Below are 13,731 nucleotides of genomic sequence, written 5' to 3'. Positions count from 1 at the left end.
AGAGAGCTCATGATGCTATGAGGCTCCTGAGCATGTCAAGAGTGAGATATCCAAGCCTGGAGACTCAAACACAAACGTGGGGGCTCCTGGGAGCAGGCAGAAAAGCATTGCAAGCAACACCTAGCAATGACACATCGTTAGCATGTGTCATCTTCGTTGGGAAACAACTGGGTTACCCACCTCATGGTGCCCCCAAGGCTGTACATGCTTGTGCAAGTACTTAGTCATAACTTTTTTATGGAAACCTCTCCATGAACTGCCCATCTTGTCATCCCATCCCCTTTTTCTGCAGATTGCCAAAGAGGATGGGGGGGACATGAGACAATGGAAAGTGGGCATCCTCCAGTGAGACTTCCCCCTTTTGCATGCTTTGAAGCTTGGGATGTGGCAACACGGCATCCTTCTTGCAGGGCAATCGTTGGGAGGACTGCTGTGTCAGTGGGGTGGGGCAAGTGCTCCAAGAGGCAGCCAGTGAGAAGCACAGCAGGCATAGAGCTCATGCATTTCTGGGATGGTCTGAGCCACCCTCCCTATGGTTTTGGCACCAGCCATAGCACAAAACCCAGGTTACAGTGGCATCAGAATTCGGATGAAACTATGGCACCTCCAAACTTGAGGTATGAGCAGTGAAACTCTCATACTAGTATACCAGAACTAATGCAAACATATTTGTCATTTCTGGTCACTGATGAAATGTTTTTGACCATTTGTAAGGCCTACCATGTTCAGGAGGCATGTTGATGTCCCTTTCCTTCATACCCCCATACTATTGCTTCTGATGATAGGAAGGCATAGAGAAGTGGAAAGAAATTGGAGGGGGCTGGGAATGGCTCAAACTCATTAGTAAGCCAAGCTGAAATTCAAAAGGATTTTGACTTGGAAAAAATCAAACCAGACCAAATCTCCTTGGATACAATCCTATGCACATTCACTGAGAGTGAGTCTTATTAAATACAGAGCACCTTACTTCTGAGTAACTGATAGAGTGCACCTAGGTAATTTTGGAGCCTGGACCTAAAGGCCTTTGGAGCCCCCCCCCCCCAAGTTAAGCATCATTTTTTAACACATAGGTTCTTGAGGGCACAAACCACACCACCCAGGACAGACTAAAGACAATTTGGGGACCCCAGGAGATGTGGGGGCCCTGGACTTTGGCCCTGAAGTCCAGGGGTAAGAGCACCTTTGGTAACTGGAGAGGTCTGGTTATGGTTGCTGCCGGCTCATTTGGTGGCAACTCAAGACTGGGCCTTCTCTGTGGCTGCCCTGGGGCTTTGGAATACAGTACCTGTTGAAATAAGAGTATCTCCTTTTCTGTTTGCTTTTAGGGAGACCCTCAAGACATATCTGTTTTCTCAGGTTTCTCAGGGTTTTAACTGAAATTAATTTTAAACTGTTTGTTTTTTATCTTATGAGGTTGTTTTTACTTTTTGTTTTGTGAAATTCTAACTGTTTTTACTCAGTTTTATATTTTTTGTGTTTTAAATGATGTACACTGCCTAGAGGGGCACATGCTAGGTGGTATAAAAATATGATGGATAAATAAATAGCTTCTCAGTCTAGAACTCAGTGACATCTAGTTCCCTGGCTAGCCTGGTGAACAGCCCAGAGAGTGGCAGACTACTGTGGTTGAGTGGTGGTAGACATGAGGTCTGCACAGTGTTGCATACTTGCATTACTGAAGCGTCTTTATTTTCCTGATTATCTGATTGAATACAGATGGCTGGGTTTCAATATTTTTTCTCTGTGTTATGTGTTGCAATTTTAGATAATGGAAAATCTTAATAAACTATGAAAAAGGAGAAGATTAGTGCAGACCATTGGCCTTTCAGATGGCACCCTTTATTCCCTAAGTTGTTCATGATATGCGGCCATAATTCATGTTTTCATGCAGCCAACTTGGACACAAGTTTTAGAATGGAATAAGCTATGGTGTGTTGCGAGGGGGGGAACCCTTCTGTTAGAGTGAGATAAAATAATTCAAAACTCTTTGAAAGGACAATAGAGAGCCAGCGATGGTTTCAGGTTATTTGAAATATTTTTGTGGTGTTTTGTTCTGGATCATAAGAAAAAGGAGCAAAAATTTAATAGCATGCAATTTTAAATTGAATTATGGCAGCAGCTTTACAGAGAGCTGCCTTCTCTCAGCACATTCTGCCTCCTTTATAGACTCTTGGGGCCATAAGTAAGTTTGAGTGTTTAATGCCTATAGGAGAAGTAAGGAGGACTGGATTTAATGCTGACTTGGCAATACAACTGTAGTTTAGATGATTTACTGGTGGGAGAAGGTATTCTTCCTAATATGAATAAAATATTCCCAGGCAACACACTCAATCAATAGCATCGCCACACTTTAATGCCGCAACATTAAGGGGCCTTTCTGAATAACTGCATTACAGGTGACAGGTGTGTAATTTATTCCTTTGGTAAACAGCATAATAATAATGTGACAATTCAGTATGATTTCTCAGTAAGTATCAAGGAACAGTGCCATTTAGTCCAGACAAACTTGGTTTCATGTCACATTAGAGCTGGTAATAGCAATAGCAATAGCACTTACATTTATATACCGCTCTATAGCCGGCGCTCTCTAAGCGGTTTACAATGATTTAGCATATGGCCCCCAACATTCTGGGTACTCATTTTACCGACCTCAGAAGGATGGAAGGCTGAGTCAACCTTGAGCCCCTGGTCAGGATTGAACTTGTAACCTTCTGGTTACAGGGCGGCAGTTTTACCACTGTGCCACCAGGGGCTCATTAACCAGGTAACCTTTGTATTAAGAAACCTGTCAGATTCCCAAGGGATGGTGTTAGCTCTTAGCCCTCTTTGGACTCCAGAATGACTGGGTCAGTACCAAAAAAAGGCCAGCCTCAAGAAGGGATGAAAGTTAGTTTGTCACCTGAGTCCCTCTCCTGGCTTGCTGCATTCAGCCAGTTTCCTTTCCTGGAGAACTCCTGGCTCACATACTCAGAAATAGCTCCTCATCATCAGCTGCCTTGTCTTTAAATACCCCAGTGCAGAGCTGATAGGGCTTAAAGCCTACTTCCAACCCCACCCCCTTCCTGACCTTGCTTCCTGTTTTCTGCCACACCCAACCTAGCTGTCTCCCTGGAGCTGTTTCCTGCAGCTCTCCCTGCCTTGCTCTCTCAACCCCACAGGGATCTGACCAGACTGGACCCTTCCCATCCCTACCGCCCCCTGAAAGGGAAAGAAAGCCCCGCAGGAGGGATGCCACACCTGTCTCCAGACTCCACAGGGCCACCCAAGCAACCAAGTAACATGGTATCCCAACAAAACCCATCTCACCCTTTTGCGATTGATAGCAAATCTATTAATGTATGCCACCATTTCAATGTCTATAAGCTATTTACCTCTCTCCAGGACAACTGATATGTCCAAACAAGGGTATTTTATTGTATAGTTATTATTTTAATACATGCACCTTGGTCCAGCAATTGAGACCCATATGTGGAAGCTTGTTTCCACCATGCAGCCACATGTATCAGGAGAGATATTTGTTTTGAGGCCCTTGAGGTCATCAAGGCCCTAGTGAACTGGTTGAATGAATCTCTTGATGTATGGAGCTACCTGGTTAACTAGTGTATGCATGATTAGAACTGCCTGGGGCCATGAATTTCATCATGAATACAGGGAGACGTTTATCACATGCACAATATCTGAGGAAGGGTGGTTGCTTTAAGGATTTACTTCTGTGAGCAGAGCCTCAAGATAATATCGGACAGCTTCTCGGATGGTTATGAAGTAAAGTGAAATCTCATTGTTTTCCATAGGAATGTGATCAGTGTGTGTTACTTCATCCAGTCATAAGCCACAAGGCTTAAGTTTCTAACACTGTAGACTAGTGCTGGTAGCACCTGCATGGGGTCCAGAAAATCTAACTTACACTCAAGGCTATTTGCTTCCTCAAGCGCCTTCAACAGTTCTTAACAGGAACCAATGTAGCCAGTCTGACATATGCTACGCCAATAGAGAAGTGAATACTGAATAGTTTGACAGTCTATATATTCTCAATGAAGAATATAGTGAAGGATATGGTGGTTCCCAGTTTTTGGAGTGTGGGCATGAACAGAAGGAGCTGCTGCCACTGAGTCTTTTGTTGGTGAGTCCTCTCCCTCCTCACTGACCTCTCCCTCCCCACCATTATGCAGGGGCCTGAGAGAAAGCCCATTGGATGGTGGAGAGGCAAGGGAGCAAACACTCCATGAGCCCCAATGGAACATGGAATATCCACCTGCCTCTCCCTCTCCAGACAATGGGAACATCCCCTAGAGGCCCGGTGATGATGATGAGGTCTCTGGAGGACATTTCCAGGCAGATAGGGAGATGGCCAGTGGTGAGCAGCAGTGGTGGCACAAATCTGTCAGCTGCCTCGTGTCACCACCGACATTGCAAAGGGTGATATGACCCAGGCGGTTGTGTCATGGGCCCTAAGATAGGTGTTGGCAAGATAGGTGTGGACTGTCGGGCATATGCCTGACTTGGCCCAGCCTTAATACCAGGCCTCCACACACGTTCCACACATGCATCACTTGGGAGTGACTGAGGGAAATCTTACAGTTGGATGATTTCCATGAGCACCATGTCAGATTAGTACATCACATCTAGGAGTTAGGATTTTGAAACACATTATTCAGTATGTTGTTTTCCAAGGAGTTGTACAGGCAAAAGGTGTAAAAAAAGATACAAGTTTTAATGAGGCATGGTAGCTGTTTATAAATGTTGACTTAATTATAATGAATGTATTCAGAAAGGAATAAAACTTGGGGTGAGAAAAATAGACAGCTCTTTCACTGCATTTGACTTGCTTTTTCTGCTTTAAAGTGTTGCCCCTTAGGCTCTTGGCTTAATGTGAAGCATGGTGATTTAGCATTGCCACTTCCACTTAAGACTAATCAGAGTTTTACAGCTAATTATTTCTCTCGGCACTGATTTGAAAATATACCAAGCTCACATTATAATCTGAATATGTATTTTCAGCTTAAATGCATTTACTCATATTTAGCATCACATTCGTAGCTCCACAAACACCCCCTTTAGAAAATGGAAACAATAAGCCTCTTCATAATATGAAGTATTATATTTGACAGAATATTCTGTTGCATACATTAAAACAAAGACCATATTAGTCCATAAATAATTGTAAGTTGCAATGAAAACATTAAAAAAGAAAAGCTAAGAGGTAGGGTAAACAACAGTGGCAAGAGAAAGCGACAAGGCTATTTGGTGCTAATGGAAGACTTTTCAGGGTGCAGAGCTGAAGTTTATTGGAGGTTGCATTGCATCATGAGAAGCAACATGAAGAGGAGAGGAGAGCTGGTCTTGTGGTAGCAAGCATGACTTGTCCCCTTAGCTAAGCAGGGTCCACCCTGGTTACATATGAAAGGGAGACTAAAAGTGTGAGCACTGAGAGATATTCCCCTCAGGGGATGGAGCCACTCTGGGAAGAGCAGAAGGTTCCACATTCCCTCCCCGGCTTCTCCAAGATAGGGCTGAGAGGGATTCCTGCCTGAAACCTTGAAGAAGCCGCTGCCAGTCTGTGTAGACAATACTGAGCTAGATGGACCAATGGTCTGACTTGGTATATAGCAGCTTCCTATGTCCCTATGTAAATCATGGAACAAGGAAGATAATATGCTGGTGCAGATGGCATGTCATGGTTAACCTTGGTTCTGCACAATGTCCCCACTCCCCTGCTCACACAAACTTCTGAAGAATTCTATTTCTGATTTTGGTTTAAAACAAACCAAGATCAGTAGTGGCATCTTAGATCCAAGACAAATGTTAGATAGGGCAACAATATTTCTTAATGTTTTCTTGAATTTGTTTTTGGGTGGTTTTGTAATGTTTCTTTTTCTTTCAGAGGAGAACAGCTCTCCTCCTCCTCCTTCATCTCAGAGAGAAAATTAAGAAAGGATTTTAAAAGTAAACTTGGTCTGAAATCTTTGGAGATCAAAAAAATCACTACTACCGTAGTAAGTATCAGTTCAGGAAAGACAAACTGTTAGAAGAAATATAATTGTGCTGTGTGGTTTCTGCCATATAGCTTCACTTTCATACTCAACATAGCCCATTTAAATGCTGACATTTGTGTCTATGACACATACATTGCAGAACTAGCAGTGACCACCCATGAACACGCCTCTGGGAGAGGGGGCGGCAAGAGGCAGCTTTAAGAGTAAAGTAATCCGGGACTCACCTCCGCGGCAGTGGCACCTGAACGCTACTCAGAGCTGCAGTGTGCCACCCAGCAGCCCCTACGGTGGGAAAGCGCCTCCGCCATTCACCTGGATTCCACAGAGCCAAGCCCCTGCTAGCGGCCAGGTGAATGGCGGAGGCACTTTCCTGCCATAGGGATGTGCATGGAACCAGTGGGGGGTGGTTGAAGGTCGGGGGCATACCTTTAAGGGTAGGGGACGGTGCCTTTACCCCTCTCACCAGGTTCCCCCACTGATGCTCCATTGAATAAGTTCCCATCGGGGCGGCAGCGTGCCACCCTGCCGCCCCAATGTCTTCCTCAGCCAGAAGTTAGAGGAAGTATGCTGTCCCGACGGGGACTTATTCAATGGAGCACCTGCGGGGGAAACGTGGTGGGAGGGGTAAGAGCACCCTTCCCCACCCTTAAAGGTATGTCCCCCACCTATGAACCGGCGGAACCACCAGTCGATCGAACCAGTTCCGTGCACATCCCTGCCACTGTTCCTTCTAAGGTGTGTGCATGTGCACACGCTCACAAGTTTTCTAATGTCCACTCAGTTAATTTTAGATTCCACTCAGGTTAAATTAGGAAGGCCCCACTCTGAATCTATCTGCGCACACAGTGCCTTGATACTGCCAGCCAGAACAAAACTGATTCCGCACAGATATGAAAAAAATTAGAGGGACCACTGATCCCTACTGGGTGGCAAGCACTGAACAGAGCAATCCTATGCATGCTTACTCAGAAATAAGATTCAGTGGCACTTACTCCTGGGTAAATGTGCATAGGTTTATAACCTGAAGCTCCTAAGAGAACCTTTTTGTTTTAATGTCGGCACCATTGAAATTATGATTCAGTAGATGGCCATATATCTAACAATACCTCATTTGGCCTATTTGAATGTATAGGGAGAGTGGGATGGTACTGAGCCCTTGCCCCATTGAGCTGAAATGATAATGCAGTAGAACATCCCAAATCTAGTGATGCTCCAGATGAACACTCATTTTGCTATATATGCTCCAGACCATATCGTCCTCCTTTTATCTATTACAATTAACATGACACCTTAATAGCATATTATTAATCACAATTAATAGCATGCATTTTAGCTCATAGTCTTAAGCATACAGATTTGATAGCAGATCTTTTGTTCTTACCTTTCAGCATCATTTGTACACATCACTGGATATATTTCATGTATCTGCAGCATTTCCTAGCAAGGACAGAATCTGAATCCTGGCAATAACTTTTATTATTATTCTTTATTTATTATTAAAACTTTTATACCGCCCTTCCAAAAGGCTCAGGGCGGTTTACATTAAAACTTGATGCTCATTTTCAAACACAAGTTTCTAGCTCTTGATGTTTATGATTATTCAGTAACAATTTTTATATTAACCTGTGCAAAATCAAAGCATCTGAAGACTATGAATGGCCTTATCAGAGATAACCCAAGCACTTAGTCAAGTTCATTACTGATTTCTCCTGCCTTGAGTCCCTCCTATGAGACTGTTCTGAATTTCCACTTGTGATTTCCAGCACAAGTGCAAATGGGTGGAGAGTGGAGATGGCAGCAACATACCTTGAAATCTGCAAAGGATTCCTATTGAAAATGGTGGCAGTCACATGCTCTGTGATTAGGACCAGATATTGCTTTGTAGATACCAGATATTACCACTGCTATATTACTACTTGGCTGCATATGGTAATATTGCTTCATATGCTCAGAGTTTGCCATGATGCCAGCAGTGTGGTTCTTGTTGAGGCATTTCCTGAGATTACCGGATTCCTAGAAATATTTCAGTATGACCCTGGGAAAATTAGAATGACCCATTAATAGTCCACACTATTGTACTGAGTTGACATTCAGAGCTGACATCTAGAGTTGACATCTAGAGAAAGTGTGGCATACCTAAATTTTATTGAAATTGATAGGATTTAACAACACAGTGAAGAACTGAACTAACATTTATTCCAGGGGGATTTTAAGCATTTCCCACTTTTTATGGATTCCAGAACTTTCATATTATACCTTATTTTAAGTAGCATTTATTAGATCAAACATCCATCATCATTGAGAATTCACCTCCAAAGTCTTTAATGCTATTGTGTCAAACACAAAAACCTTTTTATAAAAAGAGATTATAGGTGGCCCTCGTTACCTGTGGTCCTGGCAGCCAGTTTCGTGTATCCATGTTTGCATCATAGGGGCCCTGTTTCTTTATTCACAGGGTGAATCTATAGGGCAGCCACCTGGAATAATCCCATCTCTTTCATTCTACACTATGCCCTCAATGTATGGCCCATCAAGATGGTGCATTTGGCAAGGCTGTACTACTCTCAGTGCTCAACAGGGCCTGACCCACCTCCAAGTAAAACATGGCGGGGGGACCCCCACAAAGCATCCACTATGCACTAACAACAACGAGACCAAGTCCCAAGATACTTGTAACATTTCATAAGTTCAATGTGTTGCAGCCAATGAGTTCTGGATGGCGTACTTCAACCTTCTGTAAAACGGAAACAGCAGGTTTAAGCAGGACTCAGAAGGAGCTGTATCTCAGTGGTAGAGCATATGCTTTGTATGCAAAAAGTTCCCAGATTCAGTTCCTGGCATCTTCAGGTAAGGCTGGGGTGTGGGGGGAACCCCTGCCTGAAACCCTAGAGCCCCACTACCCATCACTGTAAACAGTATTGAGCAAAATGGACAAATAAGGCCTCTTCATATGTTTAAATCTCTTTAGAACTGGAATATCTTTACAGAGGAGGGCTGCACAAATTTGGCCCTCCAGCTGTTTTTGGGTTAGAACTCCCATCATCCCCAGACACAGTAGCCAATAGTCTGGGATGATGGGAGTTGTAGTCCAACTTCTTCAGGAGAGCTGAACTTGTGCAGCCCTGTTCTAGAGGTACTCAATCTAGGCCAACAAAACCTATAATTCAGATTGACTGAATAAGTTTAGATCAGCAGATGCATAACTGCATTATAAATAAATTTCTGGTGTGCAGCCCAATATAAAAATGCATGTAGAAGAAAAATGTTACTTTTAAAAAGCCAGCCTATGACAAATGTTCTTACAGATATCTAGATGGGCTAAAGGTTATACATTCAGATGAATAACTATCATCTGATAAGGCAGCATGAATACATTGAAAAGATAATACAAGAAGAGAAAGAATGTGAATATTTTGGGGTAAGCACTATCAGCTCTCCCTGTTAAGTATCTGGAAATAATGGCATACATTCCCGCACCTGTACATTAACTCTGAATATGTGTGAGGAGGTTATTTGTTTTATGAAATACTAGGAACATAGGGAGCCGCCATATACTGAGTCAGACCATTGGTCTATCTAGCTCATTATTGTCTCCACAGACTGGCAGCAGCTTCTCCAAGGTTGCAGGCAGGAAACTCTCTCAGCTCTATCTTGGAGATGCCAGGAAGGGATTTTGGAACCTTCTGCTCTTCCCAGAGTGGCTCCATCCCCTAAGGAGAATATCTTACAGTTCTCACACATCAAGTCTCCCATTCAAATGCAACCAGGGTGGACCCTGCTTAGCTAAGGGGACAAGTCATGCTTGCTTCCACAAGACCAGCTCTCCCCTCTAATACTAGGTGGCCCTTGTTCTTGGCAGGGGTTTTGTTCCTGCCAATTTCCGTGGATACCAAAACCATGGATAAAGAAACCTTAACCCTATGTGGATCGGGCATTGGGGAGTTAGGTTCCTAAGCACACTGAAATGTGCTGAAAATCACACTAAAAAGCGGGGGCGGGGAGCAGAAAACAGCACAGTACCTTGCTCTCCAGCAGTGCCCCCAAATGTCCAAATCCTGCGATTTTTGTCCCCCACCCTTTTTGTTTGCTTGCAGAAAAGAGCCACAGTATGGCTCAGCACTACAAAATGGTGACAGAAATAATGTCAAAGGTAATTTCTGGCCACTCAAAAACCACAGGTAGGCGAAAACCAGGAATGATGAGTAAGGCTGTAACTTCTAATCAGATGGATGGGAAAACCTCTTAAACTGACTAAGCATCCCAGATTGATTGGACAACCCTTTAAAAATATTAATAATTTTAAATATAACATTTCATTTTAAAAGTTATCTATTTTTAATATAAGCTCCCATTAACAACAATGGGAGCTTTCCTCTTGGAACACACAGCAACCACAGTGGGCCACACTCTGGATCAGGACCACAATGGGTCAAAGGGTTAAAGCCATCCCACCTGCTGCACTCCTGATCCACATCAGGACCCCATGGTCCTATTTGGTAATGAAAAGTTAGATACATCAGCTCTTCCTTAACATACTGGCTGACATGCTTATAAGGCCGGAGCAGGAGCTCCATCCTCACAAGGAGCAAGTAAGCTAACTGTGTGGGACACCATGCATAGGGAGAGGGGAAAGCAATTTTTGCTTCTTTCCCCTCCCCACAAAAGCCACTTTTATTTCCAGGAATATGTCCATGAGGCTTGTGCAGCCCCACAAATACACAATGGAAATTAACCCTAGATCACATTCTTCATGAATGTGGAACTTACGTATCAGGGAGAAGGCTTTTAGCCTAGCCTTCTTGCCACAATGTAAGCAGATGGCACTTTCCAACAAGAGAACTTACAAGTGGATTCTCAGATGGTACTGATCCATGAGAAATCTGCACCGTGTTATATCTGAATTGGCTTTTGGAATCTTAGCAAAAGTTAAGACTTGCAATCATTTACATGGAGAAATTACATTTGGAGGAACAGGGTAGGATCCTACTGCCCTTTCACCCTTTAACTGTGAACCAGAATGGAAATTAGTTCATACACAATTGTTAGATTTTTAGGCCAGTTGATATCTGTTCCAGAGAACAATTCCAAATGGAAGTCCCTAGCTTTCTTTGTGACTCTAAACCAGACCACATTACAATTTGTGCTGCTGAGTTTATGTATTCAAAGTATAATTAAAAAAGCATATTATCTGAACAAATGAAGGATCCACAAAGAAATAAAGAGCAAAAAGGCCTGATTACACAATTTCTCATATATGGGTAAAAAAAGGGTTTAAAAATACCTTATGAGACAAGGAACAATTAACAAATAACTCACCAGGGAAATTTAAACTAAAAAAAAAAGTGCTGGGAAATATTGTGTGTTCTTTTTTTCTAAGGCAATCACAAATATGAATAATTGGAGTGCCATCTGCTACTGGGACATAAACGTACAGTTGAGTTCAGTCACTTAACATGGATTAAGATAAGGGCAATAATGTATGCTAACAGAATAAGTGGAGAATGGTTTTTCTGGCAGAGCATTGACTGTCTGAAATGTTTTTAAATTGTTCCCTACGTAGAAGTAACAAGACTGAAATCACAAGCTAAATCAAGGCTGGTTTGCCTGCCCGTACTCTTTCCGATTGCTCCCAAACAACTTGAAAAGATGGCAAGGTTACTTAAGGATTGTGATCTTCAAACTGTTGTGATGTGATTTGAGTACTGAGTAACTGGGGAGACCTCTCTGCTCAATGGGTATCCAGGCCAATGGGTACAAAAGGGCCAAAGCTCAATGGGTGTTCAGGCCACCCAAAAACTCTCATCCTAACATATCTCGCAGGGTTGCTTTGATGATAAAATGAGGAGACCTCCATGTATTCTTGAGTTTCTCAAAAGATCAGGATACAAATAGGATGCTAACTAAAGAACTTGGGAGACGGGGTATGTTCCTAGCCATGTGTTCTCAGAAGGATGTATGTTTAGTATTTGCGGCCTTCATTTCTTTGGTGGCATAGTGTCATGTAAAGTTAGACCCTGCCCCTTTAAATCATGATGCACAGCTCCGTTTTTTAGGCTTCTGGCCAATTATCCATAATTTGTGCTGTTTCAACATAGCGTATTTCCTTTACTACTTTCTCTCCACCTGTATGAAATGACTTACTATGAACTTATTGGGTGAGAGGGCTAATATTTCTGGCTGAAGCAATGGAGGCTGTTCAAATTAAAAGCATTCCCAATTTTTTTTTTAACATTCCCAGACAGGAGAGCTCAGCCTATAAGAAGTGTGGCTATTTAGCCTTCATAAACCCATAGCATAACCAAGGGTAGTGCCAGAGGAATCCTGGGAAAGTAAAGGCCAAAGTACCAATGGTTTCAGACATGAATAAGTCCACTGATCAGTTACAAATGGAAAAAAGATCTGTGTCCTCTGCCTTCTAGTCCTACTGCAGCAAGTAATACATGGATGGGGTTGTCCTAAGTCCTGAGAATCCTATTTCATCTTTTTGCACTAGGTAGAAGGGAAATCTATCTCTTTACCTTGTGATAGGCTAATCTGAGGGGTGCCACTGCTGTGTATGAGCTCAGTAGGAGATAACCTAGAATCAGTGCAGTCTCTGAAGAGTCTTCTTGCACCTTCATAGAGATACATTGAACCATGGGCGGAACTACCATTAGGCAAGGGGAGACAGTTGTCTGAGGGCCCCATTGCCTGGAGGGCCCCCCCAGAGACACCTCACATGACTCCCCATTGCCCCCTGCCCCCTCAGCCACTTGCCCTGTTCACCCTCTCTCCTGCTTGTCCTCCTGGCCCACAATCTAAAGCAGGGGACAAGCTGCTAGGAGCTCCTTTTCTCCCCGCCTCCAGGGAGGCCTCCGTGTAGGCCTCGCTGAAGCCTGAGCTTGAGTAGACCATCAGGCCCCAAGAAGGAAGGAGGCTGGCAGCCACCACAGTACTCTGCAGCAGACACTCTGCCCAGGCCAGACAGCTCAGCCTTTGCCAGGTAGAATGTGAATTCCTTTTTGTGGCCCCCCCCCCACCCGCTGCCGATATATAGGGATCTGCTTGCCATAGGACTTTGATATGGGTCGGGGGAGAGACTGAGAAGTCTGTGAATGTTTAATTTAAAACAGTCCTATCAGTGGTTTGTTTCATGGCAGCAAATTACAAAAACTTCTGGAACAAATATATTTTATTTATTTATTTATTTATTTATTCATTCATTCATTCATAAATGCACTTATGTTCAAGTTGTAAGCATGTGTTGTGCTTTTATTTTATTTTTCTTGTGTGTGAACTGCTCCCCAATAACTTGCAGGGACTTCAGGGTAAATCTGGCCAACATGTGAATGCAGCACCTCCATTCCAGAAGAGATGTGTCTTAAAGGGCTTTAAAAGCCTCGTGTGAAAAACAACCTGGAATCAAACTTTACTGAATTTGTTCAGAATGCTGAGAAAACATACACAGGCTCACCCTGCATGGTTGAAAGTCTCCTTTGCTAATCTGCAGCGAGGGGCCCATTTTAATAATTAGTGTTTCTAGTGTGTTCTAGGCATTAAAAGTAGCACAAATATGTAGTACTCAATGTATATCACTATATATTGTGAAGTGTGCGTGTGTGTATTCAGTGAAATGTATTTCCAGGCAGCATACTTATTATGAAGTATCAGACTTAAATTCTTGGAAGCCTGGGGTATGTGAAGGCCCTGGACTTTGCCGGGGGGGGGGGGGTATTTTAAAATCTCATCTCTGGGCCCA

At 43.2% G+C, this 13,731-nt stretch overlaps 1 long non-coding RNA gene across 1 annotated transcript in view; it reads right to left on the bottom strand.

The window, feature by feature from the left end:
- LOC128328245 (uncharacterized) overlaps positions 1-12,960 on the bottom strand; it is a 54,472-nt gene extending 41,512 nt beyond the window's left edge. Inside the window, exons 1-2 of the long non-coding RNA XR_008309094.1 lie at positions 12,512-12,960; positions 7,800-8,028 (exon numbers count right to left, since the gene is read on the bottom strand). This is a non-coding gene — a long non-coding RNA (uncharacterized LOC128328245). The remainder of the gene's footprint in view (positions 1-7,799; positions 8,029-12,511) is intronic.
- Positions 12,961-13,731: the final 771 nt, after the last annotated feature.

The sequence above is a fragment of the Hemicordylus capensis genome, chromosome 5 (assembly GCF_027244095.1).
Source record: "Hemicordylus capensis ecotype Gifberg chromosome 5, rHemCap1.1.pri, whole genome shotgun sequence".
Taxonomy (NCBI): Eukaryota; Metazoa; Chordata; class Lepidosauria; order Squamata; family Cordylidae; genus Hemicordylus; species Hemicordylus capensis.
The sequence above is the reverse complement of the archived record's forward strand: the minus strand, read 5'-3'. Positions and strand labels throughout refer to the sequence as shown.